This window comes from Pleurodeles waltl, chromosome 1_2, assembly GCF_031143425.1.
Source record: "Pleurodeles waltl isolate 20211129_DDA chromosome 1_2, aPleWal1.hap1.20221129, whole genome shotgun sequence".
Taxonomy (NCBI): Eukaryota; Metazoa; Chordata; class Amphibia; order Caudata; family Salamandridae; genus Pleurodeles; species Pleurodeles waltl.
In genome coordinates this window covers 761475062-761499200 of record NC_090437.1, presented here as the reverse complement: position 1 = coordinate 761499200, position 24139 = coordinate 761475062, and positions in this window count along the sequence as shown.

Sequence of the window (24139 nt, the reverse complement as noted above, 5' to 3'; positions counted from 1 at the left end):
GGATGACAACTTCAACAATCCCCTGAAACAAGACAAAGGCCCCAGTACTGTCAAATGTCAATGCCCATAGTTGTCGCAAACATCAGCCAATGTAAACAACAATAGGAGCTACACAGCACTAAGGACACACCCATGCTGCAAATGTCAGGGTCCATCCTGTGCCTGGGTAACAATGCAACATCCCAAATGTCATACTGCTCAGACAACAGCATTGGGGGGACACATGTAACTGGTCACTGAAATACACCTGCACAGTCAGAGGAGGAAATAGGACACTGATACGATTATCAGGGCAATACAATGTAACACACATTCCCCAACATCAGCAGTACACATTACCAATGCCAACATCCATATTGTGTCATAACATTGCTATGCATAGGATATGCCACATGTCAAATACATTTAAGTGGATGTGAAAGATCAGAGATTGGGGCAGGTCCAGATTGTTAAGTGTGCTGCCAGGGCCATCAGAACACTCACAGCCAGTGAAAGGTCTCACCATGAGAATGGATGTAGACAGAGGCTTGAGTAGGACAAGAAGGTGGCAATTCTCTATTTGGCCAAAACCAACACCTAGAGGAGATGATGCCGACAAGTCTAATAACTAAATAACATACACGTGACATGCAGGTGGGCCATAGGCCTGGAAGAATGCCCATCTGAAGGACTAGAGCAATTAACACAAAACAAGATCACAATGTGAATTCATCACAAGGCAGGCATGTCACGTAACCCATGCCACAACACAGACACACTAATTGTACCCTGTTTCATTGCAGAGGAAGATGGATCTCCTGCGGATATGCCTGTCCCAGATTACCCTGATGACATGGATGACGAGCCGATAAACATTCCCCAGGAGACCATCCAAAAGGTCATTGAAACCCTCCAGACCCCACCTTCAGTCTCAAGGAGGAGCACAGAACAAGCAGCCATCGCAGAGGATCCACCCACCACCCCAATTGTAAAACCTGCCAGCTCCAATACAGCTGAGGACTCAGACGACACTGGCACCAACTATGAGAGAACTGTAGTTGGAGTACAGCGGGAGCTGGCCAAGGAGGTGCGGGTGAGGATGCAAACTATGGCAGCCAGCCTAGAGGGGTGCGTTCGTGCATGATGTCATCTGCAGAGAAGGCAGCAGCTATGCAAGCCCTAACATCTATCTTGCAGGAACTGCAAAAAACCCAGAAGGAAATCAGCACAGCTGTAATACAGTTGACCCAACACCTACAACAGCAATCCTGTCAACGCGTGCATGAATGCAACATTGAACCCCTCAGGGCCGACCTGGCTGCCTACCATCGTGATGGGGCTGCTATTCTCAAGAACCAGCAGATACTCCTTGCTGCAGTACTGCCCTTAAGACCTTCACAGGGAGCAGCGACCGGGATGTCTGACTCCACGTCTTCTAACAATGAGGTGTGTGTTGCCCCTTCACAACCACCACCAACAAGGACAGAGGAGGCAACACACACATCAGAAGAAGGAGACATGGAACAGATCACATTCACAAGGAAAAGTACCCGGAAGCCCTAGTCCCTTCCACATGGCATACTATTACCAAGGCCCTGCGCTTTGTAACTTGCCAGTCTTGCAACAATTGTACTCAAGCACTGTTCTGAAAACCACTGTATATCTTGTCACCCAGCCCAGTGATTGTATCTCTCCTACTCATTGGCAAATCCTGTCCCTTTGCACTGTCTGAAACATCAACCCCAGCATGTCAAAAGCATTTCCGTAACCCCTTGTGTAGGATCACAATGTAAGATGTCACTATAATGGACTCACAATCATAGACAATGTACAGATAGCACTACAGCACCTTTCAATAAATAGCACTTACACAACAAATCTGTCTCTGGGTAATGTGACATATCAACTGTGCATTTAGATAACTGAAATGTGCCTACTGTCAAATTCCGTAGCTTGTCAATACAACTGTCCTGATATTATGTAGTCAGATAAATCAGCACAGTGCCCATGATTACATCATACTCTGCCCTTCCTGAGGGTAAGATCTGATGAGGTGAGAAACCATACACCATCATGCTGTGTTGGACAGAAGAATGCTTCCTCGAGGGATATCTAAGTCATCAAATAGTGGCCGCAAAATGTTGTCACCATGCAATACCTACACATATAAAAGTGCACACTAATCTAAGCAAACACTACAAAAACTGCGTAAATGAGGGTGTCTGAGTTTACATACAAATAGGTAATCATGCTGAACTGTGTCACAAATGACTTATGAGAGTCATGAAGACAAGAATACAAGAGTGCCAATGAGAACTCATCTTATAAGGGTGTCCTTGATCATCACACTGCAGTCAGACCTAAAACTGTTCCCCCAATACCATGCCTGGAAGCACAGTTTGTGACGTAGAAAACACACTTATCAACAGAAACACATTGTCATCCATATTAACTGTGATTGGTGGTTGAAACAAATGGTGGAAACAACTTTGCAAGGTAGCTCTGGGGTAGCTGCCAATCGTACAGCTCAGTTGGGATTTGTTTGTAGCATAGGACACAAATGTAATAGTACAAAATTCATGTACACTGATTCCAAACCCAGGATCAAGTACCATTTAACACATACTGTCAAGGGTTAACCAAATATTTATTAAATGCTAATCACAGAAGAGGAAACTGAGGGAAAAATCTTACCTACCCTAATCTACCCTGACTACTCATTACCCACAACTGTCCCTAACTAACCTAAGCTACACTTACTTATCACATGTAACGAAATGTTCTAAACATCCATCCCCCAACCCCCTTATGAGACAGGAGGACAACACATACTAACCTAAACACATACTATACTATCCTAAACAAATATATATTTTTTTGTATTTGTTTTATAATTTTTTTGGGGGGGTTTGGTATTTTTTTTTAAACACACAAGAACCCCAACATAGCCCAACACCCACCCACCCACACACTTAATAAGTAAAAATAGAAAGAATCAGGACCCCCACCCCCCACCCACTAACACTAACTAAACTAACAGCCTATACTAACCCAACACTAAGCCCTCTAAGCCCACTAACTATAAGAACAAGAAAAGAGGAGGGAGGGGAGGGAATCATGTCCATTTCAAATACAGTCTAGAGGTTGGCCCTGCGGAGGGTCCTCTTGATTGACTTAACACGCCGGTTAATGTGGGGCACATCCCGGCTCAGGTGGCTTAACTTGCGCAGCACACGGTCCATCTTCCGTTCCATGTTGTGGAAGGCTGCAGGGTCAACAGATGGAGCTGTGGCAGTCTGGGTACCAGTGGAGGTGGTCTGTGTGTGTGTGGAGCCAGGGCCAGTGGGCTGTCCTGCACCTGTAGCAATGATGGGGCCTGGAAGTCCAGCAGATGTAGGCACAACAGTCCCAGCTGTGGGTGGGGCCACCTGCCGTGAAGTGATGGTTGTGCTGGTGGTGGCTGTGGTGGGCAAAGTTGTCCCACCCTGTGGGAAGGATCTCCATGCCCCGGAGGCCCGTTCATGGCGATATCAACGGGCCATCCTCCTGAACCCCGACTCCACCAGCAGGATGTGCTGGTATCTCATGGCCCGGCGCTGGAATTCACGGACCTGGTCTGGAGTCATGTTTGCAGCTGTGAAGACAAATGCAAATATTCTACATTAGTAACTGCATTGTGTGAAATGGCACAAGAAGTTAATCAGACAATACATCTACTGTACTTGTAACAGCTCATATCACAATACAGATCATTGAATGTCCCTGAGGAAGTACATGGCAGGCCAGCCTACAAAGGTCACATCACACATAGCACATCCATAACCTACAAGATGGGTAACAACTGGCTTTGACTTGCCATCTGAGTTCTGCCAGTTATCAGCTAAGAATCATGCTGCATATCCTCCGCCAAGACCTGGCCTACAAATGTCAGTGTACGGAATGCAAAACTAAAGCCACATGGTCTGCAAGTTGTAACTGGACTTGCCAGTATAGTACCAAGTGCCATGCCTGAGTGTGTATACTAGGTTCCAACCAAACAGTCACTTATTCACATGTATGTGTAACATACAGGTAGCATCAGTACTAGGTACCCCATTCACAAACCCATGCCCGTGTTTGAGGGTGGGGGGTGGATAAACAACTGTCAATTTCCAACAACATGTACAAGGACAAGGAGTGTATAGAAAACTCCACACCTGTTTGGCTCTACACACACCACAGGTAAGGTCTATCAACAATGAGGAGTCAGCAAACCCTAGACCAATCATAGGGCCACACATGTCAGGAAATGCAGAACTTGGTACACAACATATACTTCCAGTAAGGGCTGACTTACATCAGACACAGAGTTGCAAGAACACCCATGATCATGATTAGCATGCACACCTAGGCCATTGCACTCAAGTTCCACATACTTGTAGCACTACATGTGGAAGTACATGCTGCTAGGAGGTTCTACCTACAGTTTCATAGGTAAGTTGGTAAATAGGGAAGCAGAAGTCTATTGGAAAGCAATTTGCTGTACCAATCTTGGAGAATGTGGGTCTGACAGGCTGACTAAATCGCAGCTGACTTCCAGTGCGACTCTTGTTGATACAAGTGTCATCCACATGACTAACCCCAGTACTCACAGTGGGGCCTACAGGAATGGCCTACAATCCCTAGATAATACCATTGGATACGCATTGGCCAACTCAAAACATTTGAGAAACTGAAATCCCACTCATGGAACAAGAGAAATGATTGCCCAACGTATCACACCTTGCTATGCGTTCAACACACACAAGTCCATAAACAGCAAACACAACACATAACAGACATATCAACACTTACTGGAGTGGTCGGGGTCCTCAAATGTCGCCACCTATCCCACAGTGTAGGGTGCCAGTCCACCTGTAAGGCATGGAAGGAAGAAATGTGCTCAAAATCTGTGCACAGAGCAACAATTTCATAAACATATACAATGTGTAGGCTGAATAAGGAAATGGCAGCCATTCAGACATGATGATACTGCATCTGATATATCACGGCCAACTTGTACATAGCATGGGTCTCCTGTGACAGTTACACACGAATCTGCACACATACATTGGCCCTAACTATCATGTGGTTGCAAACATGCCCCGTAATTGGTGACCAGAAAAAAATATGGAGTGTAATAGTCTCATCATATGCATCCAAGAGAGACATCCAAAGCCTGGTTACTTGAGGATTGCATTACCAGTCAAACATGCCTTGTGGCCATGACACATTTATTACACATAGGTACAATGTACAGAGGGAGGGGCAGGGACTTTTGTAAGCCCTCCTGTTGTTACATTTGATTCAATTGATGTGGCCCAGCTATGGTGATTTGCACCAACCATGGAGATGTGAACCCATGTGCATACCTTTGGACTGCCATCCATATTTGGAATGTGGCACAACTAACTCCAACAAACATTCTAAGATGTTAGCTGAGGGCACCTTACACCTTTTCACAATGTTTTCAAATCCAGATCTGACATGTATCCAAAAAGATAAAGGACCACAATAATCCCAAACATTCATAGTACTTCCGTGAACGCTTTCCTTCCACACTCACCAGACTCACATGACACATATGTCTGAGCCACTTTGCTATTATCAATTGACGTGAAGGCAGCACTCATTTTCTGCATCATGTAGTGATTCTAAAGTCAGTCTAGCTATTGCGTCAACAAAGTTAGCCAATATGTTGGTACATCTTTACTTCTCTGTCAAAGGTGCCCTATATAGACATGATTGGCTCCTATTTTGTTTGGTTGTCTGACACAAAGGCCGGACCAATTTACTTCATGGAAAAGTATCCTGTAAGTTTGCTGAGCACGTGCTACCTGACAGCTAGCAATTGTGATCCTTACCATAGTGCATCAATGATCCCTGTATGTTTCCCCAGCATTACACACAGTTAGCAAGTTAGCTTGCAGACATAGTACAAATCCTCTTATGTCACTACAGAGCATTTAATCGTGCACATTTACATGATTAGTACTCACCAACAGTGCCACCAATCACGATTCCCAGGTGGTCCAAGAGATCCTGCTCCCTGGTGATGAGGTCAGCCCACCGGTGCTTCAGCTGGTGGTCACTCCTCTGGAAGGCATACACACGCTGCAGGTGATGCAGCACCTTTCCCCACCGGATTCTGCGCGCCTCTGTTTGATACCCCTGTATCACCCTGCCTCGATCATGAGTGGCAAGAAATGGCACACAAGCCATATGAACCCCCCCCAACTCCTCTTCACCCATCCTGCCAAGACATGGCCTACCAGACATAGTAGAAAGGTGAAAGGGACTAGGGGTTAAAGAAATAGAAAGGGGAAAAGGGGGAAAGTAGGGGTACAAATACAGATGAAAAGTAAACTTAACCACTAAAAGAGCCCAACTATCGCCAAACTACCACTACCCACAACAGACTCCCACAAACAACAAAAACACTAAGTAAATGGACAAATGTACACAAAACACAGTAGTACAGTATACACCAACAATATTTATTTCACAAATTGACAATACAGATAGCACACAGGACAAAAAAGCACAAAATCTCAGGACACCACTCTCTACACAGCCACACAGTCTAGAAGAATCATAGACTGCAAAGTGAAAGTGAAAGTACACCCACTGTACATGATCTGTAAACAGGATATCCTATTACATCACTTCCTGTATGAAATGTCCGCCCTTTTTCGCATTATGCGTCATTTTTTGCCCACCAATACTGTATTTGCGTCATTTTGTTTTACGCACAGGAGTGAAAATTAGTCGGCATCCAAATAATAGTACATGGCTGTTGGACTTTTTGCCTTACGCAGGGTCATCCCCAGTCTTTTTGCCTCCTTCCTCCTGGTTTTTCTGACCTCTCACTGTTAGCTCTAGGACTCTGAGCACTTTATCACTGCTGACCAGTGCTAAAGTGCAGGTGCTCTCCCATCTAAAGTTGGTATGATTGGCTTATACCTAATTGGCATATTTAATTTACCTATAAGACCCTTGTACAGTGGTATCTCTATACCCAGGGCCTGTAAATTAAATACTACTAGTGGGCCTGCAGCGCTGCTTGCGCCACCCACTGAAGTAGACTTTCAAACCTGTCTCAGGCCTGCTAGTGCAGGGCCTGTGTGTGCAGTTTTCTGCCACAGGGACCTGGCATCTAAACTTACTTGCCAGGCCCAGAACTCCACTTTTACTACTTGTAAGTCACCCCTAAGGTACACCCTAGCTAGCCCTATGGGCAGGGTGCCATCTATGTAGAAAGGCAGGACATGTGCCATGTTGCTTGGCCTGTCCTGGTAGTGACAAGCAGCCTAACTGGTGTCTCACCGCTGTGAGTGCTGCCTTCTCATAGGATTGCATTAGAAATGCCCTGCCTTATGTGTAAGGGGTATAGTCTGATTTATGAGGGGTAGCGTAGGCGTGTTTGGTATGGTTGTGATGGTGATAATAAATGCTGCTTACTGGTGTGGGTGTATTTTTTATTACTATCACAGAAATGCCACTTCTAGAAAGTGCGCATTTATCTGTGCTTATGACTCTGGTGTTTTGCAGCTTGACTCCAATCCACGTCTGGGCAGAGTGACAGTTGGGGCTTTGTGCATACTTTTGAGACAGCCTGTACACAGGGAGGGTGGAGGTGTCACAGAGGTGCATCTGCATACTGAATAGTATTCCTGGGCTGAGAGAAGGGAGAGGCGGGGCACACCTGCATTTGTAAAGACTGTGCCCTGGCCTCACACAATAGGGTCGTTAACCCCCCACTGATGTTTGGAGCCTGTGCTGAAAGGAGAGAGTGGGGACTCCCAGAACCAGTTGTAACTGGCTGGAATCTCCTCTCCCTACTATTGTAAAACACTGTAAGAACTGACTATAAGTACAGGGGAATTTTCCCCACAATTTGGAGACTCTTGGAATCATCTTGGAACTGGAAACCAAAGGCTGAAAGGACTCACCAGGAACCGCCATGGCCTGCTGCTGCTGTGCTGATCTGTGACCTGTGACCTGCCTGGTCACTGTGAAGGACTTGCCACTTGCTGCCTTTCCCTTGTGCTGGCCTGTAGCTGGGCCCTCCACCTGAGGACCTTGTCTTATGGTTCTGCTCCCCAGGGGCAGGGTGCTGTGGCCCCTGACCCCTGCATCCATTTCTTCACGAGGGGTGCTTCTTTGTGGTTGCGGCTGCCATAGCGCTGATTGCAGTGCGCTTATGGAGCCTTGGGAGCTCGTAGGCTCCTTGCTGCATTGTACCCATTTAAAAAAGATCACCGCAGCGGCCCGGGAAGCTGGAAGAACACTCGCGCACCGCATCGGGTGCAGACGAGTGTCTGCTCGGGCCCCAGGAGGGGTACGATCTTCTTGTGGCGTCACAGCAGGACCAGGGGAAGGCGCGGGGAGTGCCCCCTTCCCCAGGCCTCTGCGTTAGGAGCAGGACGCTCCTTTTCTGCTGTTAAGCAAAACGGGCATTATTGTGGCCCCCCCCTTGGCGGAAAGGCCAGTGGAGGCCCGGGGGGGCCCCCAAAGATTGCGGGTCCCCAGAGGGGCCTGTCATTAAACCGGAGGAGGTGCGTGGTGGCCCCCTCCTGCCCTAAGTTGTTTTTGCTGGCTTTGGACCCCCTCGTGAGGTCCGGTTGAGGCCCTGGGGGGCCCCCAGTAATCACGGTCCCTGGGGGGGCCTGTCTATAAAAGAGAGGAGGTGCATGTCACCCTCCTCTGACCCCAGAGTATAAGGGAGGCCCCCGTTTTCTGCATAGGAGCGCCGGGGGCCCCATTGTTCGCCTTCTAGGCACTGGAGGTGCCTTCATCCAACCATGTACTGTTTAAAGGACCAATATAGTTGCAATCCAAAGTTCTTTCTACAGACTTTTGTTTGATTCATATATTACCTACCTGCGTTTGATGTTTTTACATATGTGTATGCAAATGTTCCTTTTATGGACATGCTTGCTAATATGTTTTTCTAACTTGCCATATGTTTTCTAATGTTCCTACTATGGGCATTTTATGATATTCTTATGACAAGTGCTGTGATGTAATAACATGTTTTCCTGACTAATGCTTATGTTGCAGAATACTGAGTAACCTGTGTGTAATGTGTGACTACTGCTAGGTTGTAGAGTAACTAATGTGTAACGTTCTGACAACTGCTAAGGTAGCAGGATAGTACTGATATGTGATGTTTGGTCTGATAATTGCGTTGTGTACAATACAGTATATTTTCATATAATCTGGTGTTGTGTTTCCTTTGTGGTGGGGATATTGCGTCACATGTGTGTTTGTGTTGTGCGTACGATTTACATATTGCCTCCGGGTTAAGCCTGACTGCTCGTGCCAAGCTACCAAGGGGGTGAGCAGGGGTTATCTTCGACGTGTAACTCCCTTGCCCTGACTAGAGTGGGTAAGTTCTGCCTGGCTGAGGTACATACCCTAGCCAACCAGAAACCCCATTTCTAGCAATGGCCCGTACAAATATCTGGATGCCGCCTAATGTTCACTCCTGTGCATCCAAAAAAATGACGCAAATACAGTATTGGTGGACAAAAAATTACGCATAACGCTAGGAACGTCAACATTTCAGTGCATGAACTGGTTTTGGGCAATTTTTCTGTTTTTTTGTTATGTTACATTTGGGACACATCAGAGATAGGCTGATTGCACACACTATGGTGTTGATGGTGTATGTTCACATGTGTGACATCATACTGCAGAGGACCATAATCCACTACTCCTTTCACAGTATTTTTACGGTTGGCTGACGCAATAGATGGTCATAAGTGTGGCCTACATATATGTGTTGTACAAATTGGGCATGTTTGGCATAAGGAGAGGATAGCAGTGTGACGCACATATGTACAATACCTAAATACCTTTGGCTCAAAGTGTGTGCTTTGGCAACTAATGTATTTGTTGACCAAGTGTGTGTGTATCAAATGAAGTATTATTGCACATATGCTTGTATGAATGTGACGTCCATGTGTCCAGTGCTTAGATGCCAGCCATTGTAGAACTGAGAGAGGGCATGTGTCAGTCATACATGTAGCAACATCCGTAACGTGGACTTTCAAGATTTAGGGTAACATAGACACCACATGTGACAAAGCATGCACCAGATAGATGGCAGACGCTTGTTCATGTCAATGGGCCACATTTTCAACATCCTATGTCCTAGAGTTTTGGTAACAGCTTCCTAGGCACTAGTTGGTGAATCCCACAGTGAGTCATATACATGCATTGAGGAAGTGGGTACCATATTGTTTGCACAGACAGACAAGGGTGAACCTCAAATGTATGATGACACCACAGTTGAGGTCATAGAAGTGAGCCACAACTCTCAAGTGGCTGTGGTGGGCCAGCATACGAGGCAGCACGTGTCCACATATTTCCAGTGATCAATTGCACATAGGTGTCTTGTTCATGTGTGTGGTCCAATGATGATCCTTTATATTTTTTGGGGTGTTATTTGTCACAGTTCGGTCCAGGACTCATCATGAGTCAGTGGCAGCTATTCCTGTATTTACTGAGTATCCTTGGTTGATTAATGTGAGTAAAGTGGATGAGGACATGTGAACTTACATGGGGATGGTCCCACCCTGTCACTAAAGACATGTAATGAGTCAGTCAACAGGGCAACCTTGGTGTGCTGAGTGAGATAATGTCTCAGGTGTCATGTTCCAGCAGGTGTCATTACAACATTTGTACACAGGTTAGCCTCTGCAATTCCCACTGCATCTGGGAGCATCATAGCCTCTGTGCTGATTATTCTCGCAGCTATTAACCACACACGGCCCATCAATATGTTGTGAGCACCGTGAATCTGTGTGTGAACTGTCAGGGTCCTGAAATGTGTGGAATTTTCATGGACATTATCAGAGGTTGCTGGTTCTGCTTAAGGCCTCATACCCAATCCCTGCATACGGCCCTGGGACACTGTCAACCTTGTGATTCATACATTAATGAGACCCAGACAAGGGATGGGCCATGAATTTTGCTTTTCCCAAAGGATTTAACTCAAATGGTACAGTTAAAAGGCAGATGATGCTATACAATGTATTTGTGTATGCATTGAAGAAGCCCATGCCCAATACCCCCTGATGAATGAGAGGTTTGCTAACGCAAGTGTGGTACATATGTAGACACAGGGATACTTTAGTGTGACGCACAGACAGATACCAGTCAGGCTGACAGAATGCAGGGTGATTCAGGATCCAGCAATTTGACAAGTTACATAATTAGTGGTCGGACTCAGACTGTTTGGAAGACGAACTAGGCAGTTGACATGTCAAACTGTGTATGTCCTGTGTTTTTGAAGGTGACAAATGAACCCAAGGGCTGTGTTACACAGCTTAATTAGTATCAATGCTTAACGGTGTATTTGACATAATGGCAACTCCTATGCTGTTCTAGGCATCAGCAGGGGCAGTGCTTGTTGAAATGGGTGGTGTGCATGGAGGTGATCACAGGTGTGGGCTGCATCTGTTTCTCACCAGTCCTGTAGGTGAGATTTGCATTCTAAGGGCCAACATACTTTTTCACACGGGAAGCAATCTACAAGTGCTAACAGGGCTTAGAAACTAGAAGATAGTGTATAAATTAACCTGACTTCCATGCAGTCACATGTTCTATGACAATGGCATACCACAGGAAAGGGTGTAGCACACTGGATTGCTATTGTTAGTCTGTGTGTAGAGGAGGTAATATCAGGGTACACATCTTTTCCAGGGACCTCTTCAGACAGGTGGGTTTTGACCAGGTGCATGGGTGTGTCAGGACTTAGGAAATGGGCTGACATGTACATGGGATGCCATGTGTGCAATGCTGCTCATATGAGTGGCACTTGTACTGTCTATGTTCTGCTTCTATGGAACTCTGGTCACATATAGTCCTTGCAAATATTGGATGCAGTTGGACTTACTGCTGTCAAGGGTCTTGTCAGACATTCCTGTTACTGATGCAAAAGCACATCCACTGCCTCATGTATGAGGCTTGTTTTCCCCTTATTGAGTGATGGTGTCTTAGTTGTGTGCCATAAGCTGCGTTGGACCTTGATTTCAACATGTATGTGTGAAATAAGTGTGGTCCTCTGCTATTGGCCTTCAAAGGAGAAATGTACATGATATATGTCATTTACATTGTGTGTGTATGTGACCATTGTATGTTAGGCATCACATTAGCTCTGGGATGTTCAGTGTCCTAATCAGTATCTCAGCAATGCTCCATGAGGCAACACTCTTATTCTGATAAGTAGAGATGAAGGTGTGCAAAAATGATTAGCCAGACCATGATATGGTGATTATTATAGGTGTTTATTTAAATAAGTTAACTAAAGTGGTGATGGTGATTATATTTGAAAGAAATTGTTGACGATATGTTGCTGCCTGCGTATACCAGCTGCAGTGTTCTGTAGTTCCCCCTCATGTTGCAGGCCAGCATTCTCCTCTTCCTCCTCTTCAGGCATGTGTGGCTCTGGTTCCAGGAGGGGAATGTTCCTTTTGATGCAAATGTTGTGCAATATTGCACATGTTAGGATGATCTTACAGACCATCTCCGGGGAATATAGGAGGCTACCACCAGTGATGTTGAGGCACCGGAACCTTGGCTTGAGAATGCCGAAGGTCCTCTCGACTATGCTGCGTGTCCTCCTATGTGCATCGTTGTAGGCACGCTCTGCAGCAGTACTCGGGTTGCCAATAGGTGTCAGTATCCATGGCTGGATGCCATACCCCTGATCAGCTGCAAGAGAAAATGAATGGGATCATGTTGAGGTAGCTGGCCCTATTGAAATGACCTTTCATGGCAGTAGTTGTCTTGTGTTGTCTGTGACTCTTTTGTGTTATAATGTCGCATCCTAGGCTTGTAGGATGTACCATCTGCATTGTGTTGTTTCCTTGGCTGAACGAGTGTTTGTCTGCTGACCATTTGTTAGCAGTATGTTTTGGGATTTGCAGTACAGTGTTCCCCTCCTAGCATTGTGACTTGTGATACAGGTGCCCCTGTGTCTTCACTGGGAGTGAGATGATAGTTCCATACACAGGTTAAAATTAACAGTGTTGTTAACACGTTCATATCAATGTACCCTGGACATCCCATACCTTTAGACTTATGCAATGGATTCATGTAAACGTCATTGGGACACTTACATTTTGCAAGGTGACATTTAGGCAACCCACTCCACACGTTGTGATCTTTGATATCTTAACATTAGGCTGTACAGTAATTTCAGATGTGTGACAGGTTCAATGGTGACCTAAGAAACATAGCTAGCGATGTCACGACCTCAGTGTGTTCCTGTTCACATGTTGATGTTGTGGTGTATGTGTTGTGTGTCCTAGAGGGTTGCTGTGTAGTGTGTATATAAGTAGGTTTTTGTACTTACCAACAAGTAGTCCATTGCCATACCGTCCATCCTGGAAGTGTTCATTGATGGTGCAGTGACGGAAGATGAAGGAGTCATGGACACTCCCAGGATATTTAGCCACGATGTTGGTGATCAATCCCTGGATCGAAAATGGCCTGCACGTTGATGGAATGTGTGTGCTTCCTGTTGCGGTAGAGGTGTCAAGTTGCAGCAGGTGGCACAAGGCGTACATGTGTGCAGTCGATTGCACCAAGGACATGTGGGAAGCCACTGATGAGGTAGAACCCCTGTTTTGTTTCCTGCTGCTTCTGCAGTGTGTTAGGGAAGCAGATGTGTCCGGGTGTAAGTCCAATGATGGCATCAAGTACTTTGGGCAAAAAGGCGGAGAATGATGGTTGTGATATTCCGGCAACCAGGGCACCAGTTGTTTGAAAAGAGCCACTTGCCAGCATGTGAAGTACGGCAAGCAGCTTGGTTTCTGTTGGGATGGTGAGGGGTGTCAGCAAAGTGGGTGCCAACTGCGGTTCAATGTTGCGCAGCAGCTGCTGAACGGCCTGCCAGTTCAACCTGTACCTCTGGATGATGTTGTGTTCCCTGAGGACATGAAGGGTTGTTCTGGGGTGGAATATCCTCTCCTGCCTGCTGCGCTGCCTTTGGGGTCCCTGCTGGTGTTGTTGTAGCTGCTGTTGTTGTTGCTGGGCTCTGCGTCTGCGTGCACGCTGGATTAGAATCACCTCCATGTCTCCCTGTTGCTGCTCTGCTGCTCTGCTGCTCTGCTGTTGCTTCTGTGTGTTCTGATTAAATACAGGTGTGTTTGCTCCATTTTAACGCCTGCCCTGACCCAGGCGTTAATTTTTGACGCAAATCGGGCTGTGCGTAATTTTCCGGCTCCGCCTCCCGGCCGTGTGTCATTTTTGCCTGAAATCATAAATACAACGCACGACCGTTTAAGTCATTTTTTGGACGGGAACGCCTACCTTGCATATGATTAACGCAAGGCGGGTTGCCGCATCCAAAACATTACGCACACAGTGGAATTTTGACATCCGCGGGCTCGGGCGTCAAAGTTTAAATATGGGGCAACGTTTGCGCTGAATGTGTGTCCAAATTTTGGACGCACATTCGGCGCAGACGGACTATAAATATGCCCCTGGGTGTTTGGGTGAGTGCATGCTATGTCTATTACTGAAAATCAACCACAAGCCAACAAAAACTACCTATCTATTCTCGCCCCATACTTCCCATCTAGAACCATGTGTGGCACAGTCCATAGCTACAAAACTTTGTACCTACTAAACTCTGGTATCCTAGAGGGCGGACTTGTGAGGATAGCAATGCCCCTTACCACTTTACCTCCCTTCCATCCTTACTCTGTGTGAATAAAACACAGTGAAAACCTGAGGCTAGTAGTTACCAATAACACCCCCTACTTTTATCATAAAAGAAATAATTTACAGCCTCCATCATGATGGAGTCTCACATTGTTCATGTGGCTGTCTGATCATCACCATCTCAAGGCACATGTTGTAGGTCCAAAGTAGATCCCTTGTCTCCCTTGATCTGCTTGAGGCGCAACCCTGGCTGGCTGTCACCATCACTGCTTTAACTAGAGATGGCTGCTCATGTCGATCCACACAGCCTACTTCTTCTTTTGTGAGGCCCCTGGCATGGGCGATACAATCAGCCCACATTTCACTGCAGCCCCTCTCCTCCACACAGTACCACACCACCTCCGGGGGTTTGAAGGAGTGGGCCTTGATTTTGAAGGAGACTTCATTTCACGGGGAACATCAGGGCATATTGCAGGTTCATTGGCTCCATTTTCTCTTTTACTGCACTGAAGAACTGACCTTGTTCTTCCACATACCATGCATAGTCTTGAAATATTATGACTTTGATTCCATCTTGAGCTTCCTGGGTCTCTGGATGACTCCCCTCCCCCCCAAGTATGGTATCACTTTTCTGGTAGGGGAGGAGGTGAAGGATCAGATAGCAAGAGATCCACAGGCGGCAAGGATGCCAAGTCCTGGTGTGTTCTTTCAGTGACAAACCATACCGAGGATTCACCCAAGGAGATCCATGTCAATGAAAAACTGAAATGGGATAGAGCTCTCTGCTTCTTTTGGTATTCCAACCAGTCTAACATTGTTCTTGTGTACTATGTCCTCAGTATCTTTTATTCTCTTGGCCAGGTACTCTGTTGTGTTCTAGAGACCAACCACCGTGTCTTAATGGTCTGGAGGATAGTGTCAATTGTTATCATTTCAAAGTCTGGCCCTTTGGCTCTCCAACTGCCCCCCCCAGCAACTGTCTTGGCATGCAATTCCATCTTTGTTGGTGTGTTGGGCAGTTGTCTTTTCCCTGCCCTAGCTATGCATTTGCAGACCTGGACAGCACCACTTCAGCTGGTAGACCAGCCCACACGGGGTAGAGAACTGCACCCACCAGCGGTAGAATTCCCTATGGATTAATCACAGGCAGGTTATTGAGGCAGATTAGAAACAGTATTTTAGTCCATCCCTCGTCACCTGCGGGTGAGCCAAACAAGGACCACTGTTCTTATTTATTCAGTCACCCTGCAGGGGAACAAGCTTGATAGCCCATCTTATAAATCAAGTACCTGGGAACATCTAAGGAACAGAGAATTTCTCCTCCTAAAGTTAAACCAGTTGAGGTCTCAGTGATCACAGGACCCACATAATCACTTTTAGGCACATTTCCAGGGTCCTCAAACCAGCGCTCAGGTGGCATGTCAAGCATGGTCATCAGCTGCAGACAATTACACCCAGAGCCAGTCCTTCCAGTATTCGTGTACCTCTCATCATGTGGTGAGTCAATCCAACAAGCATGTTTCAGCCTCCAGACTGCCCGCACAGATGTCTGAAGCACCTAGGCCAGGGTCCCCCTGCCTATTATAGGGGCAGCTTCAATAAGCCTCACTAACTAGTATTCTTGGGCCCAGAGTCTGATGCCACCACAATGGACCACACCTCCAGCAGGATGTGCATGACAGCAACCTGCAAATGCGAAAGGAAGGAAGAAGGGAAGTCCCCACCACCAGGGTTAGGTGCTGCATAGCCTGTGCCTCTCTGGGGCCTGCCCACTCAGTGCCTCTTTTCCGAGGCCCGTGGCACAAGATACAACACATTTCTATCCCCCCATGCAGGCACACAAATTGATGCCTAGCACCAAAGCAGGCACCCTGGTGCTAGGGTGCTTGCATTGTGGGGATGATTGTTTTTGTGCAGAAAGTGACACCTTCCTGCACTAAAACAATCATAAGAGTTCTTTTCCTCTTTCTACGTGGAGAAATACAAGTATTTCTCCCTGTTGCGTCATTCATATGCCACTGGTGAGGTGGCTTACAAATCTGACACACTCCCAGACTTGTAAATCTGTGAATGCGGCAGATTCATTCAGGTTCCATGGGTGTTGCATGGTAACACCCCAAGCAACACCCATGGAACACACCTTTCACACAGTGTTATGCATGGAAGGAGTCCATATTTACAAGGCCATGAAAAGCCACGCAAAGTGGCCTTGCGTGGCCTTGTAAATATGAGCAGACACACTGCACCACTGAAGTATAAAAAAAAAAATAGTATATAGTGGTGCAGTGTGCCGTTAGGACCTCATAAATGAGGCCCTTAATCTTCATCCTTTTCATTTCTCCCCCAGTGCCCTCATACCAAAGAGATAGGCTGCTGCTGCCACTGGTTCCCACCCCGAGCCATTACTGGCACCATGCAGGAGGCCTCAGCTGTGTTGCAGAGGGATGCAGAAAGGAGAGAGCGCTGCATTGCTGTACTCTGGAAACGCCACCTCCAAGCCACAGGCAGTAAGGTTTATGCCTGCAGAAGAAAGGAGCTGTGGATGGATGGGGGGTGCAAACAGAGGCCTCTTCAGTGCTCACCCGCCATGTGGGTGTGGCCATGTCACCCAGAAGGAAGCTATAACATTTTTGATGTCAGTGTCTTTAATCAGCAGAACAGTTTCGATTGAAGAATTCGGCAATATGGTCACTTCTGAAAGTTTTGTTAAATTGTTTTAGATCTGCTTGACCCTCAAGAAAAACACTTGTGTCACCATTTTCATTTAATGATTCTATGTGCTGTATGACTGCAGTCAACAAAAAATCATTAGCCTAGGTCTGACAATACTTTCCCACACCACATGTCTTATGACACACATTTCTATGTAAATTGTAAATACATTTTCTTAGCTTTGTCTGTTATTATAAAATGTACATTTTGTTAGCAATGAAGTTTAGAAGCTCTCACAATGTTACCACACTTCCAATCACCAAAGTGTGAATTATTTTGGAAATATGATGTTGGTACTGTTAATTCTCTATTCTAGCAAATTAAAAATTTTATTGAATGATATCATTCAACAACACAAAATCTCTTTGATAATAACCTGGCCATAGCTATTCAAAGATATCTTACTTGGATAAACACCACACCTTCTCGATCAAAGGTTATTCAGATTCCTGTAATGTTTCTTTTTTTAAAGTTTCAATGAGAAACATAAAAGTGATAATTATCATTCAGTATTGATTTCTTGCATCAGTTTTTAATCTTTGATTTCATGTCTTCAGTACTGTAAATCACAGAATATGCTTTTTCACTGTGTATATTTTTCACTTCTTTAAATGTAAAATACTCTAAAGGTCAGATTTACAAGGAACTGGTGCATCAGCAATGATGCGCCGGTTTTCTAGCGTCACCCCTGCCCCATCTAATACCACCACGATGGGGCTGTTTTATTTTGCCAGGACACCAATACTTAGATTATTTCTGGGTTGCTCCTAGTTTGCAACCTGGTAATTGCTGCTACGTGCATATTTCAACTCCAAATTTTCCGAGCTATATCATGAGTAGAATTACCTTTTGAATTGCCTCACTCCTGCCTAACGTGTGTTGAACATCCATTAATGGACGCTGTCCTTGAAAGGCAGTAGTCTGTACTCGGAGCTGTTAAACGCTGATCGCGTTCACTTTCGAATCTTTGTGCTCATTGAATTTACAACTGGTTAAATTTCCACTGTAAGGTTGAACCGAATTTGGTGAATTCGAAACAATCCATGTTGGAACTGAAGGATTTGTTTTCTCTTTGAAATTTAAGTCTGCTGTGTGGGCAGTCAAATCCCCTAAAGGAGTAACATGTAAGAGTTCATATTAAATTACATGTTCTCAACTCCTTCAACTGCTGCACAAGGAGATGTGTAACATTGTTTTGTTCCATGCAGTAACTCGAAGATCTTTAGGCCCATATTTATACTTTTTGACGCAAACCAGCGGCAGCGCTGGTTTGCGTCAAAATATTTACCGCCGGCTGCGGGCTGGTCAGAGTAAAAAAAAAAACTCAAACCAGACAGCGCTGCCATAGGGGAAAATGGGGGTTGTGCATCAAAAAAAAGTGCAAGTCAGGTTTGAGTTAAAAATCATGACTCAAACCGGACTTGCGCCATTTTTTGATGCACAACCCCCATTGAAATGACTCCTGTCTTAGCAAAGACAGGAGTCATGCCACTGTGCTCAATGGCCATGCCCAGGGGACTCCGGTCCCCTGGGCATGGCCATTGGGCACAGAGGCATGTAGGTGGGCTCCAATTAGGCCCCCCATGCCACTTAAAAAAAATAAAAAATAATACTTATCTCAACTTACCTGGGATGGGTCCCCTCATCCATGGGTGTCCTCCTGGGGTGGGCGAGGGCGGCAGGGGGTGTCCCTTGGGGCAGGGAAGGGCACCTCTGGACTTCCATGGTCTGAGATCATGGAAGTGAGCCCACAGATCCCGTAATGCCTGCCCTCACCCATGCGTTAGAAAACGGCGCACATCAGGCTGTGCGACATTTTTTAAGGCCCGCTCCCTCCTGTGCGTCAAAATGACGCAGGAGTATAAATAAGGCACACAGGCCTTAAAGTCATTTTCTGGACGGGAACGCCTACCTTGCATGTCATTAACGCAAGGCGGTTTCCCGCATCCAAAAAATGAAGCACACAGAGGTTTTTTGACGTCAGCGGGGTTGGGCGTCATAGTTTAAATATAGGGCAAGTTTTGCGCCGAATGTGAGTCAAAATATTTGACGCACATTTGGCGCAAACAGAGTATAAATATGCCCCTTAGAGTGAATAAGTATGTTGAAGATGGAAAATAGCAATAAACACACACTTTCTACATTGGCCCATTTTGCAGTCTGTTGCACCCATATAGCATGTAAGGAAACATAGTTTGGCATAGTGGCTTGAGTAGCTGCTTCCAGAATGGGTATTTGTAACACAATAATAATCCTTTTACTCTGTGTTGTAGATCTGTCCATAATTCCAGCTGTTTGCCTCACAGTGAGAATTGTGGGGTCAACTGCTCCTCTGCAGCTGAATACAAATGGGATTTGTATTATGTGTGCGTTGTCTGAAATTTGTTGTACATAACGTAGGTAAACTTTGCTTGACGTAAAGCTATTCTGATCATCAGATTATGCTTATTGTGGCACATCTGCACGTAAGTAAAGGCAATCATGTTTTTGTAGCTCTCTAAGAATTCTGTTATGTTCTGCTTTTCAGTTTTTTATTAACAACATCTGAGTTACCAAGTGATATACTGACTTAACCCCTTCAACATAATGTAGAAGGTATGTTCAACTAAAATTCAGAAAATCTATTAAATGCCTGTAACTTTAAGTGTAGTTGGATGTTTTTGTATCCTAGGTTTTTCTAGGTTTCACTTCATAACTTATCCTAAGAAAATCTCATTCAAGTCTGTGAAAAGTAATTATCTAACCTACAATAGAAGTATTTGAACAATTCTGTCTACATGTTGGAAATGTTCTTCTACTTTATCATTAGAGATGTGTGTCATCTACTAAAGATACTATACTCAGATCTTTCTTTTGTAATTCAGTGATGGATGTTGGGAAGACCTCTCAGTATTCTTATATGCCTGTGATAATCTAATGAATCCTTATTGTGCCCCTCCTAAAGTGAAAGTAATTATGTATTCTGGCTCAGGAGAAATACTCATGAGTGCAAAAGCCATTACATATGTTCATTGTGCTTTTATATTTTTAGGCATCAGTTGCAAGATAAAACCTGCACTGTGAGCGTTTTGTATTGCATTTGTTTTGTAGTGTTGATTAAGGCCACCACTGTCTAAATCACCAGGATATGTTGGGCTTTAAAATAGGAAAAATCAAGGAACCTATAGTAGAGGTACATTGGAAATTATCACCTGATTTTGCGATTCATCTAAAATTCACTGTCTCCTTTGCCTTTGGCCTTGTAGCTTATTACCGATAAATGTCCAGTTCATCTCATAATGGAAATTCATGTGGAGTTGACTTTTTATGGGCTGAGAGTCTAGAGGAAGATGGCAGATTGATCCCATAGCAGACAGATCCCCCCCTCACTGCTTCATTGAGCACCAATCCCTCGACTGCTGCCTTGCACGTGCAAAGTTCTGCTCGCCCTGCTCCCTATGCTGAAGTGCCTTTTGACTTTGCTGATCCCAGCGATCCATTCCCTGCCATCTGGTTACCTGGAGGCAACATATGTGACATTTGGGGCTGCAACTCGGAATGGGACTGTGGAGCCTATTGCCCTTGAATTGCCTGCTGCTGCAAGTAGTTCCAGGCAGCTGTCCTTTTGGTTCAAGCTTTGGGGGTAACAGCATAGTCCCGCAGCACTCGGTGGCGCTGCGTGGCAGCCATGGAGGCTGCAAGTTGGCGAAAGCCCATGCTTTCCCAAGGTACAAGAGTCTATAGTGACGGCAAGAGTGGCACAACGAACAGACGCAGCTCCACAGCAAGCAGTCATACCCCTTGTGTTGAGTGCCCTATCCTGAAGCTTTTGCAGGCCAGCATAACATCAAGTATTTTCCAGCATTGGGCGCAGAAGTCCTCATAACAGAGCGTTGTTTCAGGGGTGGAAACTACCTTGGTGGATGTACTTATGAGAGCAGCCCCAGTGGGGAAAAGTGGTTCTGATCCTCCCTTCTTACAGATTGCTGCAAAAATGTATCACCCAATGTGGATTCAACAAGCCTGCTACATTGCATTAACTCTCCCCCACCCCCATCAGCTATTTCTTCAGATTTAGCATTGCAGCAGACCTATAGTGCATGGAAACCACTGCCTACAGCATCAACGGCATCAACAGTGCTGGGATTGGCTGCAGTCATTGCTTCAGACACTGTGAGCACTTTGAACATTTTGGGCCCGTTGGCCAGGGTCAATACCGGCGAGGGTTGTGCTACAGTATATGGTGTGGGTGCACAGGGCATAGGAGGTATTCTGGGCACTCCGATGGCCCTTTCAGCCCTTCAACCTGCAATAAGCCCAGCTCCCATGCTATCTGCCGCTTCAGCTTCCCCCGAGTCTCTGCTTTGTCCATAACCCCTTTCAATCTAGGGGAAGACTACTATGGGTTTGATCCCTTGGACTGCACTCAGGACCCATCTGGAAGAGGCCCATCAAAGAAAGACAGAGGGCCCTTTCAAGCTGCCCAGAGGGATGATACAAAATCCACTGAAGTTCGTAAAGGTTCTAAATCCAAGGTCCTGCAGATCCATGGCCAATGTGGCCAATGGAACCATGGTGGTTCAGCTAGTAGCAAGCAGCAGCAAGGTGAAAGGTAGTCTGCTGCAGGATTGGGTGACTTCTAAGGGCAAAGGAAAATTGCTTTCCCTTCTGCTGCCCTTTCCCACTGTGGGAGGCCAGTCACTGACAGCTCAGTCACTGACAGATAGGTATCATCCAGTTCAGCCACCTATTATGGCACCCCTTGGCTCAGATGCCACCTCTCTTCTTGGGCCGAGTCTTAGTTCTCCAAAGTCCCAATTTTTCCCCTTATTCGCTAGGGACCCACAAAGATCCTACCACAGCTAATGGAACACAGGAGGTGACATTAGCATTAATTCTTTAGCTGTTACAGGCTCAGCTGTTGAAGGCCCAACAATACACAAGTCTGGGAAGACAATCTGTCAATTCAGAAATCTTTATATAGGTTACAGGTAGAGTGTCCACCCTTGCTACAGAGGTCATTGAACTACAGCGGTGAGTGGCCAGTGCAGAAGAGTTTGGGCTCAGCTGTGGTGAAAAAGGCAGAAAAACATGATCATCACCTGGACATGATCCAGATCAAATTGGAAGACCTAGAGAATCACCAGAGGAAGAACAACCTTTGGGTGTTTATGATACCTGAAGGGCTAGAAGGGGCAGACTCCAGGTAGTTTATCGTACAGTTATTTGGAAAGGTGTTTCACAATCTTATGAATTGGGACATGGACTCTCAAATCCAGTGGGCTCACCACCTCCCACTAAGCCGGAGAAGCAACATGGGTCCTCCAAATGGTCATTTGGCCCATTCCCCCCTTTTTATCTATGTTGGCAACCTTCTACTAAGGTAGGCAATTTTGATGAAAGCGCGTTCCTGGATCGCCTGTGACGGTTGGTTCTATGCTTGTATTTATCCATCCTGACTTCTGTAAATCCACAATGGACAGGTGCTGGAAACTTTGACAGCTGATTGACCCCCTGAAAGCAGCATGAGCCCACATCTTTCTCCAAGAACTAGCCATACTTGAAATGGGTAATAATGGCAGAGTGCAGATATGTCTTTCGGAACAGGAGGCCTCAAGGGCGCTTAATAAACTAAAGGAATCCTCATCATAAACTAGGCATAATGGTCCTCGCTGGTTATTGAATTTTCACATTTAATTGTTGCGATGTTGCTATGTACTTTTGAGTCATTCACTGTTTTTGTTGATGTAGATATATTTTTCATAGTATTAAACAAGGCCTCTTCTCGTTTTCCTCTTTTGCTTGGGGTATGCAGTGCCTATTTTCTTTTTATGCTATACTGTTTTTTTGGGGTGATGAGGGTGGTTAGAGGTGCTCTTGATGGGGTGGGGGTAGTCTCTCTCTTAGGGCTGTCTAAGCCCACCGACGTCCATAGGGCGGGGTGATTCCCTTTGTTGTATGGTGGGGTTTTGCAGAAGGTTGGGGGTGGGCGTGAGGGTTTGGGTAGCCACGAGGCACAGCAGTTAAGTCTGCAACGAAGGTGGCATTGGTAACTGCAGCTGCATGTCAGGGAAAATTAGGTCAGTAGGATCAAAGTCTTGCCTATATGTTGAATTCAATATTTTGAATTTTGTACCAGCAGTTTTTTGGGAGGGATGCCTGTATGTAGGGTTTTTTCACTATGGCTAAGTTGAAATGCATTTGCCGGAAGGTCTCTGGTCTGAATCGGTCCAGTAAACGTCAGATGGTTCAGGAAGAAATACAAATGTATAAGCCCCAGCTACTGTTACTAACGGAAACCCATCTTGCTTACAAGGATCGCTTATTGTTAAAACAATTTTGATGTAATATTGTTGTCTGTACTACCCAATCAGTCTCTATTAGGGGAGTAGCTATGCTGGTTGATAGGAAGCTGGAGCACAGAACATTACAAACTGTGACAGATCCCTAGGGGAGCAGGGTTCTTGCACAATTATTAACATTTTTGGTATGAAATTTGTGCTTTGCACAATCAGATGATACTGGGGGTCGGATCTGCTATCTTTAAAGCTATTGGACTGGTTTGGTGAGCTGCTTATAATGGGAGACTTAAATTGTGTGATAAATGATCGCATTGACTCTGCGAATCGTTCTGCTTCACCAAGCATGGTCAGAAAGAGGGCTCCTATACACCAACTAGCCCAATTACATGGGCTCAGAGATGTCTGGAGAGCATTATATCCAGTCCAGACCGGGTATACTAATTACGACGCTCTCCACAAGCGTTATTCAT